At 43.1% G+C, this 15,356-nt stretch overlaps 1 pseudogene; it reads right to left on the reverse strand.

Annotated features, from left to right (window-relative positions):
* Positions 1 to 4,572: 4,572 nt before the first annotated feature.
* LOC115069215 lies at positions 4,573 to 4,658 on the reverse strand (annotated as a pseudogene).
* Positions 4,659 to 15,356: the final 10,698 nt, after the last annotated feature.

Here is a 15,356-nt window from a genome sequence, read left to right on the forward strand (position 1 = left end):
CTCACAGAGTCCACCTGCCTCTGCCTCCCAAGTGTTGGGATTAAAGGTAAGCACCACCATACCCAGCTTTTTCCATCCAGATTTCTTGATGCCCATTTCATCTGCTCAATCCAGGAAGATTGGGCTGGGAGATGACTGAGAAGGCAGAGTCCCACTTTCTCAATTTTACCTTGCCTTTCTGCCAAAAATGAGAATGCAGCCTACCATTTTGGAGCAGAGGAGAGAATTAATGGCCAGATGTATTATAGTTGGCACTGCATTAATTATCAAGAAACATAATTATACTATATACTATATGTTAGTTTGTACATGATTGTACATGTGAATGTTATTATAATTACTTGCTTCATGTTTACCTCTTTCTCTAAATTATATATTACATGAAGACGGAAGTCTACTGGATGAGTTGTTCTTTATAGAGTAATACAGTTCTTAGTTCATGTTAGAGGCTTGAGAATATTTGTTGAACTAGTCTGGTGTTATATCTCAACCAAGACCTAAAAGACTTTTAAAGGCTAGTGTGGGGCTGGAGAGATGGTTCTGCAGTTAAGAGCACTGGCTGCACTGGCAGAGAGCCCAGCACCCACATGGTGGGTAACAACTGTCCTTAACTCCAGTTTCATGGGATCCATTGCCCTATTCTAGCTCCACAAGAATTACATACACATGGTGCACATTCATACATGCAGGGAAAATACTCATACACAAGTAAAAATAAATAAAAGCTAGTGTATATGAGGGTATTCTTTGCAGAGGGAGAAATAAAAAATGCCAGAAGTGGATGAGTGTGGCGTGTTTGGAGAACAGTAGTAATTCCCATGCAGGTAGAAGCTGAGTTCATTTGATTCAGTTTCAGTTTACAGTGGCCTCAAGTCCTGCCTTAGGGAAGTCATGGGGCAGGAGTGTGAGGCAGCTGGTCACTGGCATCTGCAGTCAAGAACCAGAGGGTAATGAATGCAGTGCTCAGCTCACTTTCTCCATCTTATACAACCCAGGATCCTAGTCCCAAGAACCACAGCCCATAGCTGAGAAAAGTCAACATCAATTAACCTAATCAAGATAATCTCTCACAGGCATGCCCAGAGACTAAATAATCCCTCACAGATGAGCCTGGAGGTTGTCTCTTGGGTGACTCCAGATCCTGTCAATGGACACTCAACATTAACCATCACAAGCAGCTGAGGGTTATGGAGAAGAAAGAGGCACGGGGAGCTAAGGGTTATAGAAAGACATGAGAATGTTTAAGAGGGATGGATGTGCTCTTTATTTTGATGGCAGTCATGGTTTCAGAGATGTAGACATCATCTATCTGTCATCTACCTATCTAACATCTATCTTATCATCTATCTTTACCTCAAACCTTACTCTCCTAGTGTGGTTTCTGTTGCTGTGATAAAACACTGACCAAACCAAACTGGGGATGAAAGAGTTTATATATTTTATAAGTTACAGTCCATCATCAAGGGAAGCCAAGGCAGGAACTGAAGCAGAAACCACAGAGGAGTGCTGCTTGCTGGCTTGCTTTCCCTGACTTGCTCAGCTATCTTTCCTATACAGTTCAGACCCGCCTACCTGGGATGGCACTGCCTAACAGTGGGCTTGTCTTTCCTACATTAATTAGCAATTGAGAAAATGCCTCATGGGTCGGGCATGGTGGCACACGCCCTTAATCCCAGCCCTTAATCCCAGCATTTGGGAGGCAGAGGCAGGGGGATCTCTGTGAGTTCAGGGCCAGCCTGGTCTACATAATGAGTTCTAGGTCAGCTGGGGCTACAAGGAGACCCTGTCTCAAAAAGGCAGAAAAGAAAATGCCTCATGTGGGGCTGGAGAGATGGCTCAACAGTTAAAGAGTATTTTTCCAGACGACTGGGGTTTGGCTCCCAGCACCCACATGATGGCTAACACCCATCTGTAATTCCAGGTCCATGGGATCCCATACCTTCTTCTGCCTCCTCAGGCACAGACACACACGGTGCACTCAACATACGTACAGGCAACACACTCAGGCAATAAAATTAGTAAAATCTTAAAAAAATAAGCCGGGTGTGGTGGCACAGGCTTTTAGTCCCAGCACTAGGGAGGCAGAGGCAGACAGATCTCTGTGAGTTCGAGGCCAGCCTGGTCTACACAGTGAGTTCCAGGCCAGCTGGTGCTACAGGGAGACCCTGTCTCAAAAAGACCAAAAAAATAAAATAATAAAATAAAATCTACCCTTTTCCTGGGTAAGTCTAGTTTGTGTCAAGATGACAATAACTAACCAGCACACTTATGAAGTCACATGTTTTAAATACACCAAATTTGTTTCAAAATAAGTTTCCATAGAGAATAGTTAGTTTTAAAATTAAACCTGGACAGTGGGGAGGGGCACTCTCCCATTTGACATGTTTCTACATGGACTAGCAAAGAGATGATACTGTTTTGCTCAGATCTTATCCTGTTTGTAAAGTTAATAGCAAGGTCTTCTGTATCAATTGATCTAAAGGAAGTCAGCAGAAGGCTTGAGGAAAGTTGGGCAGATTTGAAATGGCTGCTGTGGAAAATGCAAAGGAAGAGACCCAGAACCCTTGGCATCTGGGTACAATCAGGGCTTTGCCGCCGGCAGTGGAGACCAAGAATCTTTGATGGACACCCCTTCCATACCATTATGTAACTTTCTCCATGAGTGGCCATAGTACACGTGGAGGCTCTGTCCTCTCTCTTCTCTGAAACTTCTTTAATCTCTGAATGTTTCTATGGTGTCTGTTCCTCTATCAAGCTAGACATGCTGAAACATTTTTTCATTCATTCATTCAACAGCTAACTATTGATGGAATGCAATACACGTCCTCCCTCATTTCAGGCTTAAGTGCCTAACTAAGCAATCTGCTTCTTGGGATTCTTCACTGATCCTCCAAAGATCGCACTGGGCCACACACAGGCCACCACAAAACTCATACCAGCTCCAGATCACTTTGCCATCATTCATAATCAAGGTGGTCCCCTTACATGTCCCCATTTTCAAACCTGACCCATGCATGCTCTCCTTTCCAGTCTGGGTTATGACTTGGGGAAGGTATATAGCCAACACCAAATGATCTATAGGTAGAGACCCAAGGACAAAAAGAAAAGCATATAGCTAGCTGTCTACTGCACTGTCATGTATGGGGATTGGTTATTCTTTCCCTCAAAATTCAATACAACCAGAAAATATTTCCGTTAAAAATGTTTGTTTTGTACTGCGTGTTCCCTTTCATATGAGGATCCTAGCTCCAACTCTAACAGGGAGCACCTGTTAGAAACAAGGAAGGGAATAGGGAAAGGGAGGAGTTACCTTAAGAGAGGGGGGATGGTAGAACATAGATTAAAAAGAAAGAGGCCAGGAATGGTAGCACTAGCCTTTAATCTGAGCACTTGGGAGGCAAAAGGAGGCGGATCTCCAAGTTCGAGGCCAGCCTGGTCTACATAGTGAGTTCCAGGTCAGCTGGGGCTACAGGGAGACCCTGTCTCAAAAAGACAAAAACAACAACAAAACAAAACAAAACAAAAAAACAAACAAAAAGTAAAAATGGGAATACTGTGTGTAGAAAAGTTCAGGAGGAATGCAGAGGGACTGGGGAGATAAGGGTATAGAATGTGCAGATGATTAACTGGGATAAAAGGTGTATAAAGAAACCATTTGGAAAACAAGATGAGCCTACCTGTGCAATAACACCTTGACTGTTGGGAGGGTAACCAACTTCCCTCTGAATAGATTCAAAACCCACTCCACCGGAAGAATGGGGCCAATGCCAGGTACTATAATAAGCCTGACTAACAACCCAGATCTGGGGAGCTAGTAGGCCCAGGCAAGCAGTGTATTTCTGATGGTTAACTGACATTACATCAAACTGCCTTCTTAATACCTATGTTTATACCCACAGAGAAAAGCTGCTCTCAGCCTTAATCAGAGAAGCCTCTCACAATGAGCAGCAATGAAAGCAGAGACTCATGGCTGCCCAAGATGTAGAAAATAAGTGATGGGTGGGGGCCCAGCTGTAAATGCGTTATTTATACCACTCCCTCTAAGATGTAGGGAGTACTGTGGAAGAGGGAGTGGGAAGTATGTAAGATCCAGAAGATAAGATGAAGGGTTACAAAACACCACTGCCTTGACACCTTACAGCTACTGTAATCACTAACGCAGATCAAGTGAAGTTACCTCCCTGGACCCACGCAAGACCAGCCCTATGGAAAAATCAGTCAAAGAAGGGGAAAAGTCTCACAGGGCGCTACCCTTTACCTCTGAACTATTGACTTGCTGGACTCTGTCTTTAATTGTGTGCCCTCTGCCTGAGCACACCAGGGTCTCATAGATAGCTCTAAAGTCATCATCACATAGAGGGCCCTGGTTAATTTTGATGGGTCACAAAACAAAACAAGTAGACATGAAAGTATGGGAGAGATTTGTGGGGAGGTTGGATGGGGTGATAAGGGGGTGGGAGGTAAGAGTGGTCAGTATGCAAAGTGTACATATGTGAAATTGTAAGATAAATAAATGGGTTTAGATACATTAAAGTGAAGTTAACTTTTTAAAAAATTTTTAAATCTTCATTTGTCTGTATTCCCCTATTCAATATTGGCTGCCACAATCAGACAGACAGAAAGCATGAGGAAACTTTCTTTTTGCATCTGTAATGCAGAAGTTTAAATTTTAAAAAGTTTGTTTTGGCTGGACGTGGTGGTGCACGCCTTTAATCCCAGCACTCGGGAGGCAGAGGCAGATGGATCTCTGTGAGCTCAAGGCCAGCCTGGTCTCCATGGTGAATCCAGGACAGCTGGGGCTACAGGGAGACCCTGTCTCAAAAAGACCAAAAAACAACAACAAAAAATTTGTTTTGAGACACTGTTTCATGTAGCCCAGGATGTCCTTAAACTCACTATGTAGTCAGGACGACCTTGGACCTTGAATTTCTTCTCCTGCTTTACCTCCTGAATTCTGGGACAGGCATGAGGCACCATGCCTGTTTTATGTAGTGCTGGGGATGGAACCCAGGGTTTCATGCATGTTAGAGCAAGCACAAACTAAGCTACATTCCAGCCCTCCATTAAAATTGAGTGCTAAATTTCTATCTCATCCATGGTTTGGATAACAGATTATTAGAAAATCTTTATACACTAAACAATGCATTATTGTTGCATCAAATGGAAGGGACAAGTTAAATTATCTCCTCATCCATCCAGTGTCCAGTGGTGATCTACCTGACTGTCAGTTTTCTGTTTGCAAAGGTCCACCAAAAGTGAATATACAAAAATAATAAAGAAACAAGATACATTTTCATGCTGTACAGCACTATCTTCCAAGCAGAACCACCATCTTCCTGAGTTGGGCTGTGCCTACTTACAACAGATCATCACAGCTGGACTTGTTACTAGGACCACATGGGACCCTCATTTGAGCATCCAGCCACTCCTTCCAGCCAGTTGTATGATGTTCTTCCCTAACTGCACAGTGGCCTTGGGGGTCTCTGGGAGGAATTAAGGTATACAGGCTGGGGAAGACTGGGAGGAGGGGGCTCCTCTCTGTGGCTGCAAGAAAGCCATTATACACGTGGGGTGAAGACTTCCCAGTGCAGCTGCTTTGTGAACACCCACCCTCCTGTCAGTAACCCCTCACCCATGCGGTCTGTAAGCCCAATAAACTCATTGGTTTCCCAGGGGGAACTTTGGTGGAATCCAACTTTCGTTTGTCATTTGGACCACAAAAGGAGAGGAGTAGTTGGTGCTTAGACCCCCTCACCTCCCACCACCCCAGGAGAAAATTCTTAAACAGTATTCTTTCCTCTTCTGTTGTTATCCAAAAGAAATTTAAAATATGCACAAATGCACAAGGGATTTTTTTTTTTTTTTTAGTGAAGAAGAAAATAAAACATAATCCTAAGGGTTGAGACCAGAAATTGATGAGTTTGGCAGTAAGCTTTGGAAATGAGCAGCAATAACCAATCTGACTAATATGAAAAGAATGTTGCAAAGGAGCACTGGAATTAAGAAAAGCAACAATTTTTTTTGCATTGCACATAAAAAGGAAGAGATTTTGTAAGAGGTCCTGGTGTAAGTTCTCTAGTGACAATGAGATTTTACTAACAAGGCACAAAATAGAAAAAGACTTTACCTGCACTATCAATCTCTCTCTTCCTAGAGGGTAATGACTATTTTTTAATAGGGAAAGTAACCATGTGCCAGATAGCTGCCTAAAGCAGGCCAGAGCACAGACTCTGGTTAGCTAGACGTCATCTGGCCAGAAACTCCAGGATCCTCACCATCCAGAACTAAGAAATGTAAGTAAAGTGGGAATCTGGCCAAATATCAGTGCTTAGCCTGCAAGCATACTTTCTAGGAGAAATGGCTGAAATAGTAACAGAGGAAAAGAGGATCCATGATCAGCCTTAAAAATGGAGAAAGTTGGTTCTGAAATTCACACTCTCCTCCATCTTTTTGGAACATTAACTTTTTTTTAAAGAAATGGGTTCTAGCCAGGTGTGGTGGCACATGCCTTTAATCCCAGCACTCGGGAGGCAGAGGCAGATGGATCTCTGTGAGTTCAAGGCCATCCTGGTCTACATGGTGAGTTCCAGGACAGCTGTGACTACAGGGAGACCCTGTCTTAAAGACCAAAAAAAAAAAAAAAAAGGGTTCTAGGGCTGGGGATGCAGCTCACTGTTAGAGAACTTGCCTAGCATGCATGAGACCTGTGTTCGATCCCTAGCACAGGAAGGGAAAAAAGGAAGAAAAAAAAAGGTCTCACTTTGTCTCCCAGGCTGGCCTAGAATTCCTGGGCTCAAGTGATTTTTCCACTTCATTCTGCAGATAGATGGGACTTACAGGCACATGCCACCACACCCAGCTGGGACTTTAACTCTTGAGATAGGAAGTACTTGCCTATTCTGAGTGTGCTTTCAGTGGTTTTTGTTTGGATAATCAAAGAATACTTGCACAAATGACTAAATTCCTTAAGACCGAGTGTTTGTTTTTGGTTTATCTATGCTGACTGCTGAGGAGTTTTCCCTGCCCCCAAAGGCACCTTGGCTTCCTCTGCTCTGGTGGGTTGCTATCTTGAAGAACAGGCCCACAAGGGAATGCAGGCAAACCCTCCTAGAAACAGTGTTTCTCTGCTGACCTTTCTGATTGGATCTGTTATCCATGATTTAAGATTTTACTTTCCTCACAGCATGCCTGTGTTGCTGTCCCAATCAGCCACATTCTGAACTGCAACTTTTTCTAACTCAGCCACCCACTCTCTATGGTGGGTCCTGTGGGTCCTGTGGGTTCTGGGAAGCTTACTGTTAGGCACCCTGGGTTGTAAGCAGGATGAACAAAGTCACTACTCACAAAGCTTACATGCCAGTATGCAGATTGTAACACCACAGTAGACTTTGATAAACCATTACAGGCGCTTTGAACAAAGGCGTCTTGAGCAAGTCTATGAGTCAAAAAAAAGTTAGGAAGGGAAAAGCAGAATTGGGGTGTTTATTCCCAAGAAAGACACGTGAATCAAGGAACCAGAAGTTGCTGGGGCAGGCTGGCTGAGGTGAGGGGATGAGGAAAAAACCCCATTGTTCTGTAGGTAGGGAAGGCTGCTGGGGGGTGGGGGGGCTCAGTCAGACTCAGAACAGAGCATTCTTGGAATGAGAGCAGGCTGTGCTTATGTGCTATAATGAGATGAATTGGGAAAGCTGCCAGTTTAAAAAAAGTCTACTCCACAGATGTCTGGAAAAATGTGAGCATTTACATCTTCGGGGAGAGATGGCAGTGGGAAGTGTGGACCGCTTCTCTGCAATTTACTATGTGATTTTGAGGAGGGGTTACTTTCCCTCTTAGCTTCAGCTTCCTCATCTAGAAAATGGAAATAATTACGGCCATTATGCTCACAGTTTTATTTTTTTATTTTTTATTTTTTTAGTCTTTTTGAGATAGGGTCTTCCTGTAGTCCCAGCTGTCCTGGAACTTACTATGTAGACCAGGCTGGCCTTGAACTCACAGAGATCTGCCTGCCTCTGCCTCCCAAGTTATGCTCACAGTTTTAAAGACTTGTATCAGGGACTAGGGAGCTGACTCATGGATAAAGTGTTTGTTCCTGGAGCATGAGGACCTGAGTTCAATCCTCAGCACCTTTATAAAAGCCAGGAGTGACATCATACATCTGTAACCCAGTATAGCAAGGTGGAGACACATGGATCTCAGTCAGTTTAGTCAAAATGACCAGGTCCAAGTTCAGTGAAGTGATCTTATCTCAAAAGATAAGGTTGTTGGCCAGCAATATGGCTCAGCAGGCCAAAGTATTGCCACCAAGCCTGGTGACCTGAGTTCAATCCTCCTTCACATGGAGGAAGGAAAAAATGAACTCCCTCTGACTTCCACATGCATACTATATGTATGCACACACATAGTAAATAAATTAATAAATAAAATAAATAAATAAATATTCTAGAAATAAAGTGGAGAAGCAATTAAGGAAAACATTTTAACACCAAATTCTGGCCTCTGCATTTGCCTGCACAGGTGAATGCACCCCCTCCTCATATGTACATATGTTTATATCATACATGAAAACCATGTACACATGCCTCTTTCTCTCTCTCTCTCTCTCACACACACACACACACACACACGCATACACATGAACATACGACTTATGTCAAACATTCACACTGGTACCCAGAAATAGTATTCAATAAATGAAATTCTTTGGACTGGAAAGATAGCTCAGCAGTCAAGAGCATTGACACCCACCCAGGGGAATCTGATGCCCTCTTCTGACCTCTGTGGCATTGCACAACATGGGTGCACTCACATACATGCAGCCAATACACTCATACACATAAAATAAAAATGATAAAATATATTAAATAAATAAATACAAATAAATGAAATTCTTAATATGGAATTACTCCCATACACTGGACTTCTGCTATGTGACAGCTACTTAGACTGGGCATGGTGTAGCAAGGAAGATGACCATAGAAGCAACTAATCACAGAAGATGAAAAGGAATTGTTAAGGGATGAAAGCTGTTTGTTTTTGTGGTTGTTGTTTTCTTTTTCCCACAGCAGAGAAAGGAGGGAGGGCATTCCAGGATGCTGGAACAAATTACCCAGTGTGTGAAAAATGTTTTAGGGAAGGCTCTCCATAAAACTAAGACAGAGATGGTAGAAAGTCAACTGCCAATGTCAGAGTCCTGTCCTGACTTTCTTGCCCTCCTCAGTAAGTTCTCCTCTGTCTCTTTTACAGGGCCCTTCTTGTCTATGAGTGTATGTTGGAATTCCTTAGGACCATCTGAGGTGCTTTCTTCCTCCATATGCCTCCTTCAGCATCTTGGTCATTACCTATAGTTTCCTAGGAGTTTTAGAGATCATTTATACAATTTCCTGATTTTTATCTGCTTGGCAGAACTCCTGTATAAATAGCATCTCTTCCGAACTGATCCATGTTTTCTATTATTCAGGGGATAGACTTCCCTTTGAGTGTTTTATGAACACTTCGAAATTAGGATGCTCAAATACAGCTTATTTCCTTCCCAAAGCCCCTTTCAGTGCTCCCAGTGCCGGTAAAGACACCAACATCCATCCAACTGCAGCCCAGGTCAAAATCTGGCTGTAGTTCCTGATTCTACCTCCTTCCTTCAACTGTCTCATTGGCTTACTCATCTAGACTGTTCCTTCTACCTCTTCAATAACCCGTCTGTTCATTGTTCTATCCTCTTTGCTACCACCATATTCTACCTAGACTTCATATCACCTTCCTACATTTAGACCTGCCCCCTAGAAGCCAGAAAATGCCAATCTAACGATGTCAACACCACGTTAAAAACCTTTCAGAGTGCTGGGGTGTAGCTTCTAGCATGTGTGAGACATTCCATACGATTCCCAATACCATATTAAAAACAAAGCAAGCAAGCAAAAACTTCAAAGGCTTTCACTCATTGCCCTTAGGATAAATTCTAAATTCTTCCAAGCTGTCTATTCATCACTCTCTCAGCTCAAGTCATTCTGAGGCCTTGTTCTCTGAGGCACAGTATATGACCTGGTTCTCCTCTTAAATTTCCCCAAGTGTTTGTTGTTCCTTCTGTGGGGAATACTTTCCTCACATCTTTACCTAACTACTTCTAGTTAACCTGCCTGTCTTCCTTAAAGGCCACTGCCTCTGTAAAACCCTCAACACTTCTTGCTGGGCATGGTGGCGCAGGCCTGTAGTCCCAGCACTTGGGAGGCAGAGGCAGGCGGATCTCTGTGAGTTCAAGGCCTGCCTGGTTTACACAGTGAGTTCCAGGCCAGCTGGAGCTACAGGGAGACCCTATCTCAAAAAGACCAAACAAAACAAATCAAAACAAAACAAAACAAAAAACCCTTAACACTTCTCACTCTAGGTACAACTCCACACCCTGACCCTGGCATTTCAATATTACAGACATTTGGCTAGAACTTAAAGCCAGGTGTGGTGTGATGCCTGGAGCTAGGGAAAAAGAAACAAAAAGCCTTCTCCCACATAGCTCAGAGCCTAACAGGAAAGGTAGAAACTGTCAGTCACATGTAAAAAATGAACTTTAATGCTGATAAAATGGCTCAGTGGGTAAAGGTCCCTGCTGCCAAGCCTGTTGACCTAAGTCCTGGGATCCAGTGGAAGAAGAGAACAGAACTGCAAGTTGTCTTCTGACCTACATACACACACACACACACACACACACACACACACACACAGAGACAGAGACAGAGACAGAGACAGACAGAGACAGAGACAGACAGACAGACAGAGACAGTTTGTTTTTAAAAGTTTAAAATTGGGGCTGGAGAGATGGCTCAGCGGTTAAGAGCACTGACTGGGATTTGATTCCCAGCACCCACATGGCAGCTATGAACCGTCCTTAACTCCAGTTCCAGGGGACTCCAAAGCCCTCTTCTGACCTCTGTGGCATTGCACGACACGGGTGCACTCACATACATGTAGGCAATACAGTAGTACACATAAAATAAAAATAATAAATTAAAAAAAATTTTTTTAAGTTTGAAAAATTGAACTTTACCTATGACAAGTACCATGGAATGGAAACACACAGTACTTTAAAAGGATTAGGTGGCCCAGGAAAGCCATCCTTAAGGACATAGTGATTGGTCTAGACCTGAAGGTTGAGTAAGACTATTGTGCTGGATAGCTTTAGTGCCAACTTGACACACCTGGGTAGAGGGAGCCTCAATTGGGGAATTGCCTTCATTGGATTGGCCTGTGGCCATGTCTGTGGGGCATCTTCTTGATTGTTGAGTGATGTGGGAGGGCCCAGCCCACTATGGGTGGTGCCACCCCTGGGCAGGTGGGTGTGTTGCATAAGAAAGTAAGCTGAGCGGGGCCAGGGGAGCAAGCCAGTAAGCAGCATTCCTCCGTGGTCTGTACTCCAGCTCCTGCCTCCAGGTTCCTGCCCTGAGTTTCTACTTTGGACTCCCTGATGAACTGGGAGATGTAAGATAAATAAACTCTTTCCTCCCAAGTTGGTATTGGTCAGAGTATTTTGTCAAAACAATGAAGAGATAAACTAGAACAAATATTAAGAGTTGAAAGGGCTGGGGATGTAGTTCAGTTGGCTAGGTCTTGGGTTTGATCCCCAATAACACATAAATTGGTGTGGTGATACATACCTCAATCCTACTCTGGAGATGGAGGTAGGAGAGACATTTAAGGTCATCCTTAGTTAGATAACAAGTTTGAGATCAGTCTGGGCTACATAAGACCCTTCAAGAGTTGGAAGTAGGAAATGAGTTTCTGTCAAAAGACAGCATATCACAGGCCCTTTGGCTAGAGGGGTTTTGATGTGTTCAAGAACCGAAAGAGCCAGTGTAACTGAGACTCAAGGAATATAAATAAGGCCGTGTGGCAGTAGATAGGGGCAGACTTCACACAGCCTGAGAGTTCTTCAGAGGATCTGGGTCTTTTATGCTGAAAGCCATGATTAACCAGGAATGGGAAGGGGTGGGAAAAATACACCATCATATTCGCATTGTGAAAATATCACTGTGGATGATATGTGAGGCGGTGACTGGGAGGAAGTGAGAACAGATGCTTCCAGTACCTCAAAGAGTGAGAAAGTGGTTGAGGGTTACAAATGAGAGATGATGTTAGCCTGGATCAGGGAGGTGCTAAGAGACGTAGAGAGAAGGCGTGTCTTGGACATAAAATCAATACTTTGATATTGCGTTCTATTTGGAAGAGGATTTTTCTCAACTCTTGTTTTCCTGAAAAGGGATTTTTCTTTAAATTTTCTCAGCTTTGCCCGTAATCCCTATGCTCAAGGCAGGATGGTTGTTATGAATTGGAGGCGAGCCTGAGTTACAAATTGAATTCCAAGCCAGCCAGGGTTACAGAGAGAGACTCTGCCTCAAAAAAACAAATTTGCTTAGCTTCAGGCCTCATTCCTGGCTCCTCCCACTTGACTAATGAGTTTGGGAGAGAAACTGTGCTGGCAGGTTTACCCTTCCTGCCTTTTCTTTACAACGACCTGTCTGCAGGGGCCAAGTTTTTAAAGAAGGAGAGATAGAAACTGTCAAATAATCACACACAAAAAATGAACTTTAGTACTGATGAAATGACTCAGTAAAGGTTCCTGCTACCAAGTGTGTTGACCTAAGTTCTGGCCTGGGATCTAGTGGAAGGAGAGAACAGAACTACTGCAAGTTGTCTTCTGACCTACACACACACACACACAAGGCTTTTTTTTTTAAGTTTAAAAACTGAGATTTACCTATGATCAGTACCATGGAATGAAAGCGCATAACGCTTTGAAAGAAATAGGTGGCACAGGAAAACCAACCTTGAGGACATAATGGTTGTCTAGACCTGAAGATTGATTAGGAATTAATATTAAGAATTGGAAGAGCTGGGGATGTAGCTCAGTCTTTGTCTTGACCTTGGAAGAAAGAGCTGCAGTGCTATGTTGCTACCAGGGACTGCACAGGTAAATCTTCCCTTTTCTTTCTATTTATTTACTTATTTACTTGTTATTTTGAGAGAGGGTCTCATGTAGAACAGGCTGGCCTGGAACTCACCATTGTAGCTCACTATGTAGATGGAAATGACCTTGAGTTCTTGATTCTTCTGTTTCTACCTTGCAAATGCATGTGCCACCACACAAGGTTTACAAGGACTTGAACCCAGAGCTTTCTGCATGCTAAGCAGGCACTCTATTAACTGAGCTGCATTCCCAGCCCTGGATAGATAAATCTTCCTAAAGCTGAGTTTCAAAGTTAGGTGACTGATCTTGACCACGTATCTAAATCACCTTCTTTAACCTGGATTTCATCAACAGTAAACCTGACATATTGATTTCTATCTTCCTCATTATTGATCCACTTCTTGGTCTGTTTAGATCTCAGGTGGGGATAGAGGGAAGAGAGTGTCAATAATGACGATTCCTGGTCTCCAGTGTGTACTTCTGGGTGGACTATGGTAGTATTCTTTCCCTTCCTTTCTGTTTTCATTTCGTTTTTCAAACGGGTCACCTGGAACTCACACACTGAGTCTGAAATATGTTGAGTTTGAGATTGTTGAGATCGTTAAGATTGTTGAGATTGTTAAAATCTGATATGGAAACACCAAGTAGATAATCCTGTGCAGAGGTCTGGGTCTCTAGAGATGGAGATAGATATTTGGGAACTTTCAGCACATAAATCACATGACAGACACAGCTTCTCAGGGAGGGGCTGTAGGGAAAGAGGAAGGAGCCAGGTCTGATCTTCAACAAACTCACCAGGACCAGGAGGGTGAGTCAGGAGATGAAGGCCAAGTTACTGATACTGAAGTAGTTCTGGAGGCTTGAGAGGAAGGGTTAGATGATGAGGGACAGAAGAAGGGGTGAATTGGGGGCGGGTGTTAAGGAAATACCGAATGTGGTGAGGATGATGTTGTGTGGCAGAGCCAAGGCCAAGAGTGGGCTTTTACTTTGAATACAGACTAATAGAAATACATTCAGATAAAGTCTCAGAGCTTGTAACTGTTTAATAATTTGTAGTTACTTATATTGAATTATTTATCATACAAATTGCCTGGTATCACCTCTGTATAAGACTATAGTCAGTGCTAAATTTCTAATCATATACATACAATTTCTTAAATAGAGATTTATCTTAATTAATTAATTAATTAGTTAATTAATTAATTAATAAAGGGTCTCCTGTATCCCAGGTTGGCGTCTAATTAACTAGGTATCTGAGGATGACCTTGAACTCCTGATCCTCCTGCCTTTACCTCCTGAGTGCTAGGATTATAAGCATGTACCACCACACCCAGTTTACACAGTGCTGGGGATCAGATCCACTCACAGCTCGGTGCTCCCTAGACAAACACTGTAGCAGTCTCAGGTGAGACTCAGCTTTTGAGCTTCTACCTTCTTTTTTTTTTTCCTGGTCTTTTGGAGACAGAGTCTCCATGTAGCCCCAGCTGGCCTGGACCTTACTTTGTAGACCAGGCTGGCCTTGAACTCACAGAGATCTGCCTGCCTCTGCCTCACAAGTGTTGGGATTAGAAGCCACCACATCCAGCTTATTTATTATTGTTTTAAAGATTTTATATACTTCAGGAATATTAATCCTTTGTTGATTATATATTGCAAATATTTTCTTAGTCTTGGCTTATTTTAACTGTGTTTATGCTTTCTTTATATATTTTATTTATTATTATTTTTTTTTTCTTTTTTTGATACAAGGTCTCCCTGTAGCCCTAGCTGGCCTGGAACTCACAGAGATCCGCCTGCCTCTGCCTCCCAAGTGCTGGGATCAAAGGCGTATGCCACCACGCCCGGCTTATTTATAATTTTTATTTTATGTGTATGGGTGTATTGCCTACATGTATGTAAGTGCACCTGTGTTGTGTAATGCCCACAGAGGTCAGAAGGGTGTAGGATTCCTTGGAACTGGAGTTTTGAACTGTTGTTAGGTGTCATGTGGGTCCTGGACTCAAACCTGGGTCTTCTGCAAGAGCAACCAGTACTCTTAACCACTGAGCCGTCTCTCTAGCCCCTATGGGAAAATCTTTTTAAATACTGGATGTGATAGTTAATCTTCATTGTCAATTTGATGGGATTTAGAATCACTATAGAAACACACCTTTGGGTGAATCTATGAGGGTGTTTCCAGAAATTTTAACAAAGCAAGGAAGGTTCACTCTGAATGTAGACAGCACCATCCCATGGACTGGGGGACCAGAGTGAATAAAAAGGAGAAATCAAGCTGAACCCTGGAATTTGTCTCCCTGTTTCCTGATTTACTATGCAATGCACCAGCTGCCTCACAGTACTGCCACATACTTCGTTGCCATGGCTGTTCCAGCAAACCCTGAGACATAGATTTCCTTATTAAGTTGGT

Source organism: Nannospalax galili, unplaced genomic scaffold (genome assembly GCF_000622305.1).
Source record: "Nannospalax galili isolate Female #2095 unplaced genomic scaffold, S.galili_v1.0 scaffold451, whole genome shotgun sequence".
Lineage (NCBI taxonomy): Eukaryota > Metazoa > Chordata > Mammalia > Rodentia > Spalacidae > Nannospalax > Nannospalax galili.